The sequence below is a fragment of the Anabrus simplex genome, chromosome 10 (genome assembly GCF_040414725.1).
Source record: "Anabrus simplex isolate iqAnaSimp1 chromosome 10, ASM4041472v1, whole genome shotgun sequence".
In the NCBI taxonomy this organism is placed as follows: Eukaryota; Metazoa; Arthropoda; class Insecta; order Orthoptera; family Tettigoniidae; genus Anabrus; species Anabrus simplex.
Window position 1 is genome coordinate 47,717,640 of NC_090274.1, and position 10,248 is coordinate 47,727,887.

A 10,248-nucleotide genomic window follows, 5' to 3' on the forward strand; every position below is an offset into this window, starting at 1 on the left:
CTTTGTCCGTATAAACACGGGCTACAATTATAGCAACGCACAATACCATGTCTACACAGTGACTCACGAAGACTAAAAGCGTTTCTAGAGGGTGGATCTGCCCTGAACCACGCAATTTGTAAGTACACGCTCTAAGATGTTTCAATGGCTATGTGCGATTGTGAGACGTAATTGTTTTGTATCCGTCACCGTTCTGTACTGTGTGTTTCGTCGAGACAGTCACTCCCTTGTGTGTCTAACAATTGGTGACTTGATCTTTCTCTGCTTTCTTTACCCACCATGACCGACAATTTTTCACTTCACCATATCTGGGAATTGCAATTATTTTGGACGAAATTTCAAGACGAATGATGATATAATATTCTTCTTCTTGTACTTCCATTACGGCCTCTTTAGGACCACGGGTAGCTTCGTCAGGGTTTGGGTTTTCTTCTTCCCCTCCAGGAATCTCTTCATCCTCTCTCTCTCTCCTTCAGATGAGAATTGCATTGCCCTCTTCTCTTGTCTCCACCATTGATGCTTCTCTATCCTGTTCCTGTACCTTTTTTCTGTCGTTGTTCTTCGCCCATTCCACCTTGATCGCCGTCTCAGTCCAGTCCTTCCGAAGTTCAACTACCTACTTGGTTCCCGTCTTTCCTCTCGTCCTATCGGTTACTTCACATGATCTCCTGGTAATCCATCCTGAACGCATGTCTTTTGAGTCTAATTTCTTGTGAGATAGTCCTCATCTTTCGGTAAAATTCGTCCCTCGGTTTTAGTTCCTATCTTGCACCTCCTTTACTTGTTCCCAGTATCTCCCTCAAGAATTTCCTCTCTCCTTTCTTCAGTTGAACTGTCCCATGCCTTCCTAGTGTCAGCGCCTCGGCAGGGTTCAGTACCTTATCCCTTACTCTTGTCTTTGTAGTGCTATCATTGTACACTTCTTTGGTCACGAGGTAGGTCGTCCTCGTATTTTTCACCCTATCTGTTATCCCCTGGCTGCACTTGTTCCTTCCTGTTACATATTCTTCAAACTACTTCAACTTTTCTACCTTCTGCACGATACGGTCCTGTGTTTTCCAATCTTCAGTAGTGTTCAGAGTCTTTGTCTTGTCGTAGAATATCCATAACCCCACCCTTCTGGCTATCCTGCCCAAATATAATCAGAATATATTCTTCAAACATCCACTGAAGCATCAAAAATGTTTAATAATGATTTCACAAGTTTTGCATTTTTGAGATTCCTTTGGATGAAGGATTTAAGTGTCACCGTTGTATTACTTATCAAACCACTACGTCAGAAAACAATTTAGTCCATTTGATTGGTACCTGATTGGTCGTGAGAAAAACGAGAAATGATAAATTCCTTAATTTTCCTTAGCTTCCCATCCTCATTCTTCTCATCATATGTGGGGCATTAAAAGGAAAGTTATAGCGTAGGTATAGATTTTGAAAGTAGTTTTAAATACTGAAATATAATGAATATTTCCTTTGGGAATGTCAGAACTATTGCAGCTGCACTGTGTGAAAACCTTCTCTCCAATATATTACAATCGCTTAATTTATTTTATTAATAACAATATATTTCACAGTTGTATAAAACTGTCACATACCCCACAAATCTGGTGTAATTCCAAACGGATTATTTGCGGATTATACTATGTATGCATTCGAAAGATATAAAGTATATAGTAAATGAATACAAACATGTACAAAATTGAAAATCTATTGAACTAAACGCGATAATATGAGATATTTTAATTAAATACGTATTTAATACAAGTGATCCATGCCAAAATTAATAATGTACTACATGTAGCAAATGCAATGTTTTATGCCAGGTACTTCTGTGTTTATATAGAATAGGCAGTAAAGAAAATCAGAGACGTAATTTGTAAAGTGAATTACAATCCAAGGAAAGGAAATCACAACTCAGATTTGCTGATTTGACTTCCAAAATCAGAGTGCAGTTTATAAACCGCGAATTCAAGTTACAGTGTAAAGTACCTCACAATGGAAAAGGTGTGGCCCTATTTATGACAATATAACCCGCAAATATCTGGTCTAGAAATGATATTGGATTATCAGCCAGTGAATGGCGTAAGGGAATAAACGTGACTGCTAATGTGTGCACTGATCGATCTAGTTATGGTGAAGTGTAGGAGAGAGCTACGAGCCCTAACTTCGCCACGGATTATAAATACTTTTATCTATCTATCTATCTATCTATCTATCTATCTATCTATCTATCTATCTATCTATCTATCTATCTATTTATCCATCTACCGAGTAAGATAGCCGTGCGGTTAGGGCCACGCAGCTGTGAGTTTGCATTCGGGAGATAGTGGGTTCGAATCCCACTGTTGGCAGCCCTGAAGATGGTTTTCCGTGGTTTCGCATTTTCATACCAGGCAAATGGTGGGACTGTACCTTAATTAAGGCCAAGGCGACTTTCATCACACTCCTAGCCCTTTCCTATCCCATCGTCTCCTTAAGACTTATTTGAGTCGGTGCGAAGTAAAACCAGTTTGAAAAAATATCTATCTATCTATCTATCTATCTATCTATCTATCTATCTATCTATCTATGTATCAGGTCCCGGAACGGATATCTCTGTCGGCATTGCCGAAGAGAGGTAGAAACCATTCTTTTGGAATCTGATGATGATGTTACTGGCTTTACGTCCCACTAACTACTTTTACGGTTTTCGGAGACGACGAGGTGCCGGAATTTAGCCCCGCAGGATTTCTTTAGCGTGTTACTAAATCTACCGACACGAGGCTGTCGTATTGGAGCACCTTCAAATACTACCGCACTGAGCTAGGATCGAATCTTCCAAGTTAGGGTCAGAAGGCCAGCGACTCAACCGTCTGAGCCACTCAGTCCGGCTGTTTTGCATCTTGCTCTCGTGGAGAGTTGCTGCGGAACGCCACGTGTATGAAAAATCGCTCCATAATAGCAAATTCCCTCTGAAAGGAAAGTTATAGGGTCGGCGAAGAAGTACCCGCACTCGCCGATAAACAGGCAAAGGAATTTTAGGCACGAATAGATTAGAATGCAAACATATTTAACTCAGGCGCACGGGTATGCTAGCCCGCATTACGGTTCTGCAGTGAGAGTTGCATAAATATTAGCGATCTGGAACTATCAGAAACCCTAAAATGTGTGCAACTCACCTAACTGTAGAGCAGTTAGATAATACTTGCTCCTTGTTCTAATACGTTTGCATTCTAACCTACTTGAGTATAAAAATCTTTCTCCTAGCGATATCGGTAGCAGTAGGAGAATTGAAATCATAGCCTACAAATATAGTAATATAATGGACCTGATAGTTCATTTTGTAATCTCCACAGACCAGCCTGAAGACGATGACAGAGGAAGTTGATCTATGAATCGACCATAACTTATTATATAGGTAAGGTAAGGGTTATTCTGCCCGAAGACAGGTCCGAACCTCCGCAGAGGTGTTCCTGAGCCGGGTTTTACGTACGGTAGGGTGGCCAGTTCCTTTCCGCTCCTCCATTTCCTTACCCCCCACCAACAGCGCGTGGCAACCCACCCAACTCTTGAGCACGCCCAATGTTGCTTAACTTCGGAGATCTCACGGGATCCGGTGTTTCAACACGGCTACGGCCGTTGGCTTATTATATAGATAAAGATACAATTTGATTGAAAGACAATGAAGTGTCAGAATTGGACCTGGTGAGTTGGCCGTGCGGTTAGGGGTGCGCAGCTGTGAACTTACATCCGGGAGATAGTGGGTTCGAACCCCACTGTCGGCAGCCCTGAAGATGGTTTTCCGTAGTTTCCCATTTTCACACCAGGCAAATGCTGATGTTGTACCTTAATTAAGGCTACGGCCGCTTCCTTCGCATTCCTTAGCCTTTCCTATCCCATCGTCGCCATAAGACCTATCTGTGTCGGTGCGACGTAAAGCAAATAGCAAAAAAGAAAATGATTAATGGTAGGAACTCGAGGGACTGTTCCTCGATTCATAGTATTTTTTTGGAAGCAGCTTAAAGAAAAAGTTCCGGAACTGCCAAATATATCTTTGTTAGTTTTACGAGGTTCAATTTCATTGCTTAGAAATCATTCCTATAACTCTCGTGCTTTTAACGATATAAGAAAAAATGTAATAAACAAAATTACCATTGTAAAGCCAAAATTATATACTTCATTGGCTCGCTATGCCGTGTTCATTGTGGCAACCTTCAGTTGAGGGAAGTTTCCATAAGTTTCTTTTTTTAATTTTAGGCTGCATAATGAAAATGAAAACCTACAAACTGTTTTCCAGTCTTTGACCGAGTCAGGGATAGGCTATTAGTACAATGGGGTTGCCACTCCCAAAGTGATTTATTAATGACTGTTGGATGCTATGAAATGATAATGGAGATTGTGGCTGGAATGAAAGATGACAGGGAAAACCGGAGTACCCGGAGAAAAACCTGTCCTGCCTCCTCTTTGTCCAGCACAAATCTGACATGGAGTGACCGAGATTTGAATCATGGTATCCAACGGTAAGAGGCCGACGCGCTTCCGTCTGAGCCACGGAGGTTCTAGCCTGCTTAATATCTGAAGAAATTGGTAAATGGCATGGACATCATCTTGGAGAAGGAGCACAAGACGAAATAAATAAATGTAAAACAAAACTACTGGAATGCATCTAAAGGATAATATAATTTCGTGTGGCTATTTCTAGCCGAGTGCAGCCCTTGTAAGGCAGACCCTTCGGTGAGGGTGGGCGGCATGTGCCATGTGTAGGTAACTGCGTGTTATTGTGGTGGAGGATAGTGTCATGTGTAGTGTGTGAGTTGCAGGGATGTTGGGGACAGCACAAACACCCAGCCCCCGAGCCACTGGAATTAACCAATGAAGGTTAAAATCCCCGATCCGGCCGGGAATCGCACCCGGGACCCTCTGAACCGAAGGCCAGTACGCTGACCATTCAGCCAACGAGTCGGACGCATCTAAAGGAAGTCAGGTTATGTTGGAAATATTAGATTAGGAACTAAATATTTAATATAATAATAATAATAATAATAATAATAATAATAATAATAATAATAATAATAATGCTATTGATTTTACATCCCAATAAATACTTTTACTGTTTCGGAAACGCCGAAGTCCCAGAATTTTGTCCCGTGGGCGTTATTTTTGATGCTGGTAAATCTACTGACACGGGACTGACACATTTGAGCACCTTCAAATACCACCGGACTGACCCAGAATGGATGGACTCCCAGACAATATGGCCACGACATATTTATGATCATTTGATTTTCGCAAAGGGAAACGTGGTTTCCTTTTAGCATTTCCCTTTGGCCCGTTAATTTCAAAATCAGTTTTCTGCAGGCATGTCAAACCATAAACATATTCCTCCAGTGCAGACGTCATCAACCCATTGCTCGAACAGAGCAACATCAGAATATTCAAAATACCCAATAAGAGAAAGTTGGCTGCTGATGAGAACTGGAGGAAACTTCTCTTTTTAACATGGCGTTATTTTTGTTCCATGACTTATGAACTTTCTCTGTCCCATTTCTGACTGTATCTTCTGTATCAGACGTCAATGAAGGCTTATTTACTGCAAAATTCCATTAGTGCACAACTGGATCTAATTTTGTTCGCCCACCAATATATCATCCTCTCCAGCGAGATTTATGAGCGTAACTTAATAAGGCCATCAATGGATATGAGCCGTAACATGCAACATTTCTCTTTTCTCTAACTGAATGACAAATGGTATTAAATTAATATTATTTTCTTTTATCTTATCTAGTTTGTTCTCATCTCTTTGTTTACTGTTAGACTGGCTATGGGAACCCGTCGATGACAAGTGCAAAGGAGTAGGTTAATAATAATAATAATAATAATAATAATAATAATAATAATAATAATAATAATAATAATAATAATAATAATAATAAATTGATACACTATATGGGACAATTTCACATGTACCCTTTTTTAAATACTTTGGAGAAATAATTCTGTTTTCTGAATAAGACAGTCTGGCAAATATAGAAAGGGCCTCAAAACTTCAGAGGGCATTTAGACTAACATGGGATTCCTACCTGCAAAAAATGGGTAATGCCACGTAATCCTAAATTCAATCATTACAAAACATCTATCCTTACTGAAGCTCTATATGCATCAGAAACATTACATTTAGGAGGTGATTCTGAAATTGGAGATATTGAAAAACAGGAACGCAAAATTCTTAGGAAAAACATTTTCGGCCCCACGGAAGAAAATGTAATTTGGACCAAAGAGACCTCTGTATCACACAGCTAGTTTCATCAATACTGTATGGAGGAGACGTTTGAAATTTTTTTTGGACACATTTTTAGAATGGATAACAATAGACACACAATAAGATTATTCATTTTCATAAATTCCCAAATCAGGAGAATTGGCTGGAGGAGACAAGATGGGACCTGCATGAATTGAACATCAGGGAAGACATCATGAAAAATCGTAAAATCTTCAGGACCTCTGTAAATAAACACACATGTATGGTGAAAACTAGCAATAGGACTAGTACAAAGTAGTCAGAAGAACGGAAGAGGCAACACAATGAGTTCATGAAAAGGCTTTGGAAGAACAGGAAGGTGAAAGACATCAAGCCAGTGAAGAATTTCCAACGGGCTCTATGAATGGGCATAACGAAATAATAATAATAATAATAATAATAATAATAATAATAATAATAATAATAATAAAAATAATAGTTGTTACGGGGTTACCCGTGGAGCAGAAAGTGCTTAAAGAAGGTGCGGGATGAAATGGGTCTAACTACAAAATCAAATTTAATATAAAACTTAAACTGAAGGTTATACTCGTATTTTCAGAATTTCAAACTTAACAATTTTTTTTGGGCAATATTACAGGTACAAGTAGCAATCATTAAACAAGAATGGGGAGAACCCAAGATTCAGAACCTTAACACTTTAGGCTTTAAGCCCCTAATTTTACAATTTTACAAAAGGAAGAGGTATTATTTAATGAGGGGCAGAAATCCCCTAATTCAAGAGAACTTGCTCCCAAAATTACAATATCTAGCCTTCCAGAGGCACTCTTTAAATTACCAAAACCTGAAAAGAGCTAACACGCTCTCAGTTTCTCAAGCCTACTCAAGGCAACATTGAATGAAAATCTGTGGCTTTAAAGGCACTATTTACAAATAGAAATCTTATTACACAGAGGTATCTAGTACCCAACCTATAGGGCCTAAGTGAAAAAGAACAGGTTAAATAAACGGCCCGAGTACAATTTCAATGGAGGTGAATACTGGGCTCCAAAAATGTAAAAACCGATAGAGCGCTTGGCCGATAAAACAGGGGCTATTCCCAAACTACTGAGATAACACGCTTGGAAATCACTTTAATACATTGCAAAAACGAAAGGTTACAAAACGTGGCACCTCAAACCAAGATGAAGGAGAGCTCGAGAGAGTACTTCACTCTCTATCCCCGATTTATAGTTAAAGATTTTATGAAATTTTACCTGAGTCGAAAGAAGATTTACACTTTAGAAAGGTAGGTTAGATAGTTAACGATTCAGACCTTTCCCTCGGGTTAAACTGCGGAGTTAGCAAGAAAGAAACATGTTATCTGGCCATTACATTGTAGGTGTACTGCTGACCGGTGAAAGAGGCAGCCCGCCTCCTGCTTTGACACACACACACTCAGTAAGATGAACGATCAATTGGCCAAGAAACGTGAAAATCCGCAGTTTATAATCCCTCAGGGAAGGTTCGAGATCATTCAAGATGAATCAGGACACACCCTCTTAATTTTATTAGTGAAATTCGAAAGTAACACTAAAAATCGAACAAGAAGCCTGTGATAGGTGGAAAATTAATTACAAAAATTAGGGATTGGCTAGATTCAAAACTGGCGGAAATCAAAAGGAAATATTGCGAACCCAAAATTAAATGAACATCACTCAGTTACAAACACATAGAAATACAAAACTTCTTTAAATTATAAGTTCATTCACTTCGCACCAGGGTGCATGATCATACTTTTTTGGTAGTGCCATCTGTGGAAGAATGTCCAAACTTCTTGATGAATGTCAAACAAAATGAGTAGAAATTCACTCAGGTTAGGAAACTGCACAATAACAAAATTACTGAATATTTAGGTGGTGACATCTTCTGATTAAAGTTCCAAATTGGTGTAGTTTCAGTTTCACTGTTTCACCAATAGAGGAGTTCATTTAGGCCCTAGTTTTGAATGCGCGGCGCTGAATGGTCAGCGTAGAGGCCTTCGGTCCAAAGGGTCGCGGGCTCGATTCTCGGTTGCGTCGAGGATTTTATTAGCCTCTGATTAATTCTTCTGGCCTTGGAACTGGGTGGTTGTGTTTGTTCCAACACTTTCCTCTTCATATTCAGAGAACACCCGAACCCCCACAGAAACACTTAATAGTGATTACATCCCTCCATATGAGGTTGGCGTCAGGAAGGGCATCCGGCAGTAAAACTGGGCCAAATTCGCATGTGCGACGCAGACGTGGGAATAATAATAATAATAATAATAATAATAATAATAATAATAATAATAATAATAATAATAATAATAATCCCGTGTGGGGATTTACCGGTTACCTCCATCGGGCGCGTCCCATTAGAATTGGGGAAGCTCGCTGGCTCTGCCGCCAGCAGAGTCAGAGGGTAATAGGGAAATAAAATACCGCCGTGAAAAAAAAAACTGTTCCCTTGCCAGGGTTACGGTGAAGACTGGTAAATGACCAGAAGCCAGAAAACATCTTGAGGCAACCTCTAGGGCTAACAACCCTAGTTGTAAAAGGATGGGTACCCGTCCAAAGCAAAGTCAAGTCAAAAAGCACGATGGCACAACATTTCAAGAAACATACCCCAGGGGGTAAATCTTCGGATAAATTCCTCGTCGTGAACGCCACGGCGCACGAGTCTCGTTTGGATTCTGGGGGAGACTCGACATCATGCAAGAGACGAGTCGGAGCGTCTCGGTGTACCCCGAAGAGTCAAAAACTCAGGTCAAAATCTAAATCCTTACTAGCAACTTTCAACATAAATTCACTTACACAAACTGGCAAGCTGAAAACTCTCACCAAAGCTCTTCACGAAAATCAGATATCCATAATGGCCCTACAGGAAACAATGTACCCAGATGAAGAGATTTTTGAATCCGAAGGCTACCGATTTTTCAAGAGCAAAGCGCAAAGAGAAATCCTCAATGGAGCTGTGATGCTTGGAACCGCGTATGCTGTTAGAACCGAGATCCTTAAATCGGTTGCAAATTTCGAACCTGTGAATGACAGATTGTCTATACTCACAATTAAATGCGCGAACAAAACCTACGCCGTAGTTAACACACATGCTCCTACAAACGATAAGAACAAGTCTGATCCAGACGAAGTTAATAATTTCTGGGACCTACTGGATGAAAAATTAAACGAAATCTCCAAACACCATGTCAAGCTTCTTTTGGGTGACTTCAATGTCCAACTAGGTCGTGAACAGAAGTACAAGAAAGTTATAGGAAATTACCCTGCTCACAAAAGAACCAATCCCAGCGCAAAAGACTGGTGTCCATTTGCGAAAATCACAACCTGCAGGTCATGTCGACCCACTTTCGCCATCTACCCAGAAAGCAAATGACTTGGCGTTCCCCCGTCCAAGCTCTCGGAGAGTTCCAAGTTGATTATGTTGCAATCTCAAGGAGAAACAGCCCTGAGATTATGAATGTCAAGGTAAAGAAAAGCATCAATGTGGCCTCAGATCATTATAAATCTCTTATCAAATTCAAACCAATTCCCGCAAACACAAGGAAGACAACCAAACAGATCACACGCTTCCACAATGATAAACTTCGGCAAAGGGTCGAGGAGTTCCAGGAGAAGGCTAGACCAAATGACTGTGACTTTAACAACGCCAAAAGTTTCCTTGTTAAGGCCTCCAAAGACGTTGCAGAAATCAAGAGAAGCAAAAAGCATGCCTGTTGGAATGGTACTTGCGAATCAGTCCTCGAAGAAAGACTCAATGCGTGGAAACAGTACTACTCTACGAAATCAGAAAATGATTGGGAAACGTACAAAACCCAACGTGCCCAAGCAGCTAGGGTGTTCAGAACTGAAAAACGTAAATACGAAAAATCTCTCATTGAAAAGATAGAACAAAACTTTAGGAAGAATGAAAGCAGAGAGTACTACAGAGCCTTCAAACGCAAACTCACTGGCTATAAACCACCATCTCTATGCTTTAAGCGAAAGGACGGCACACTG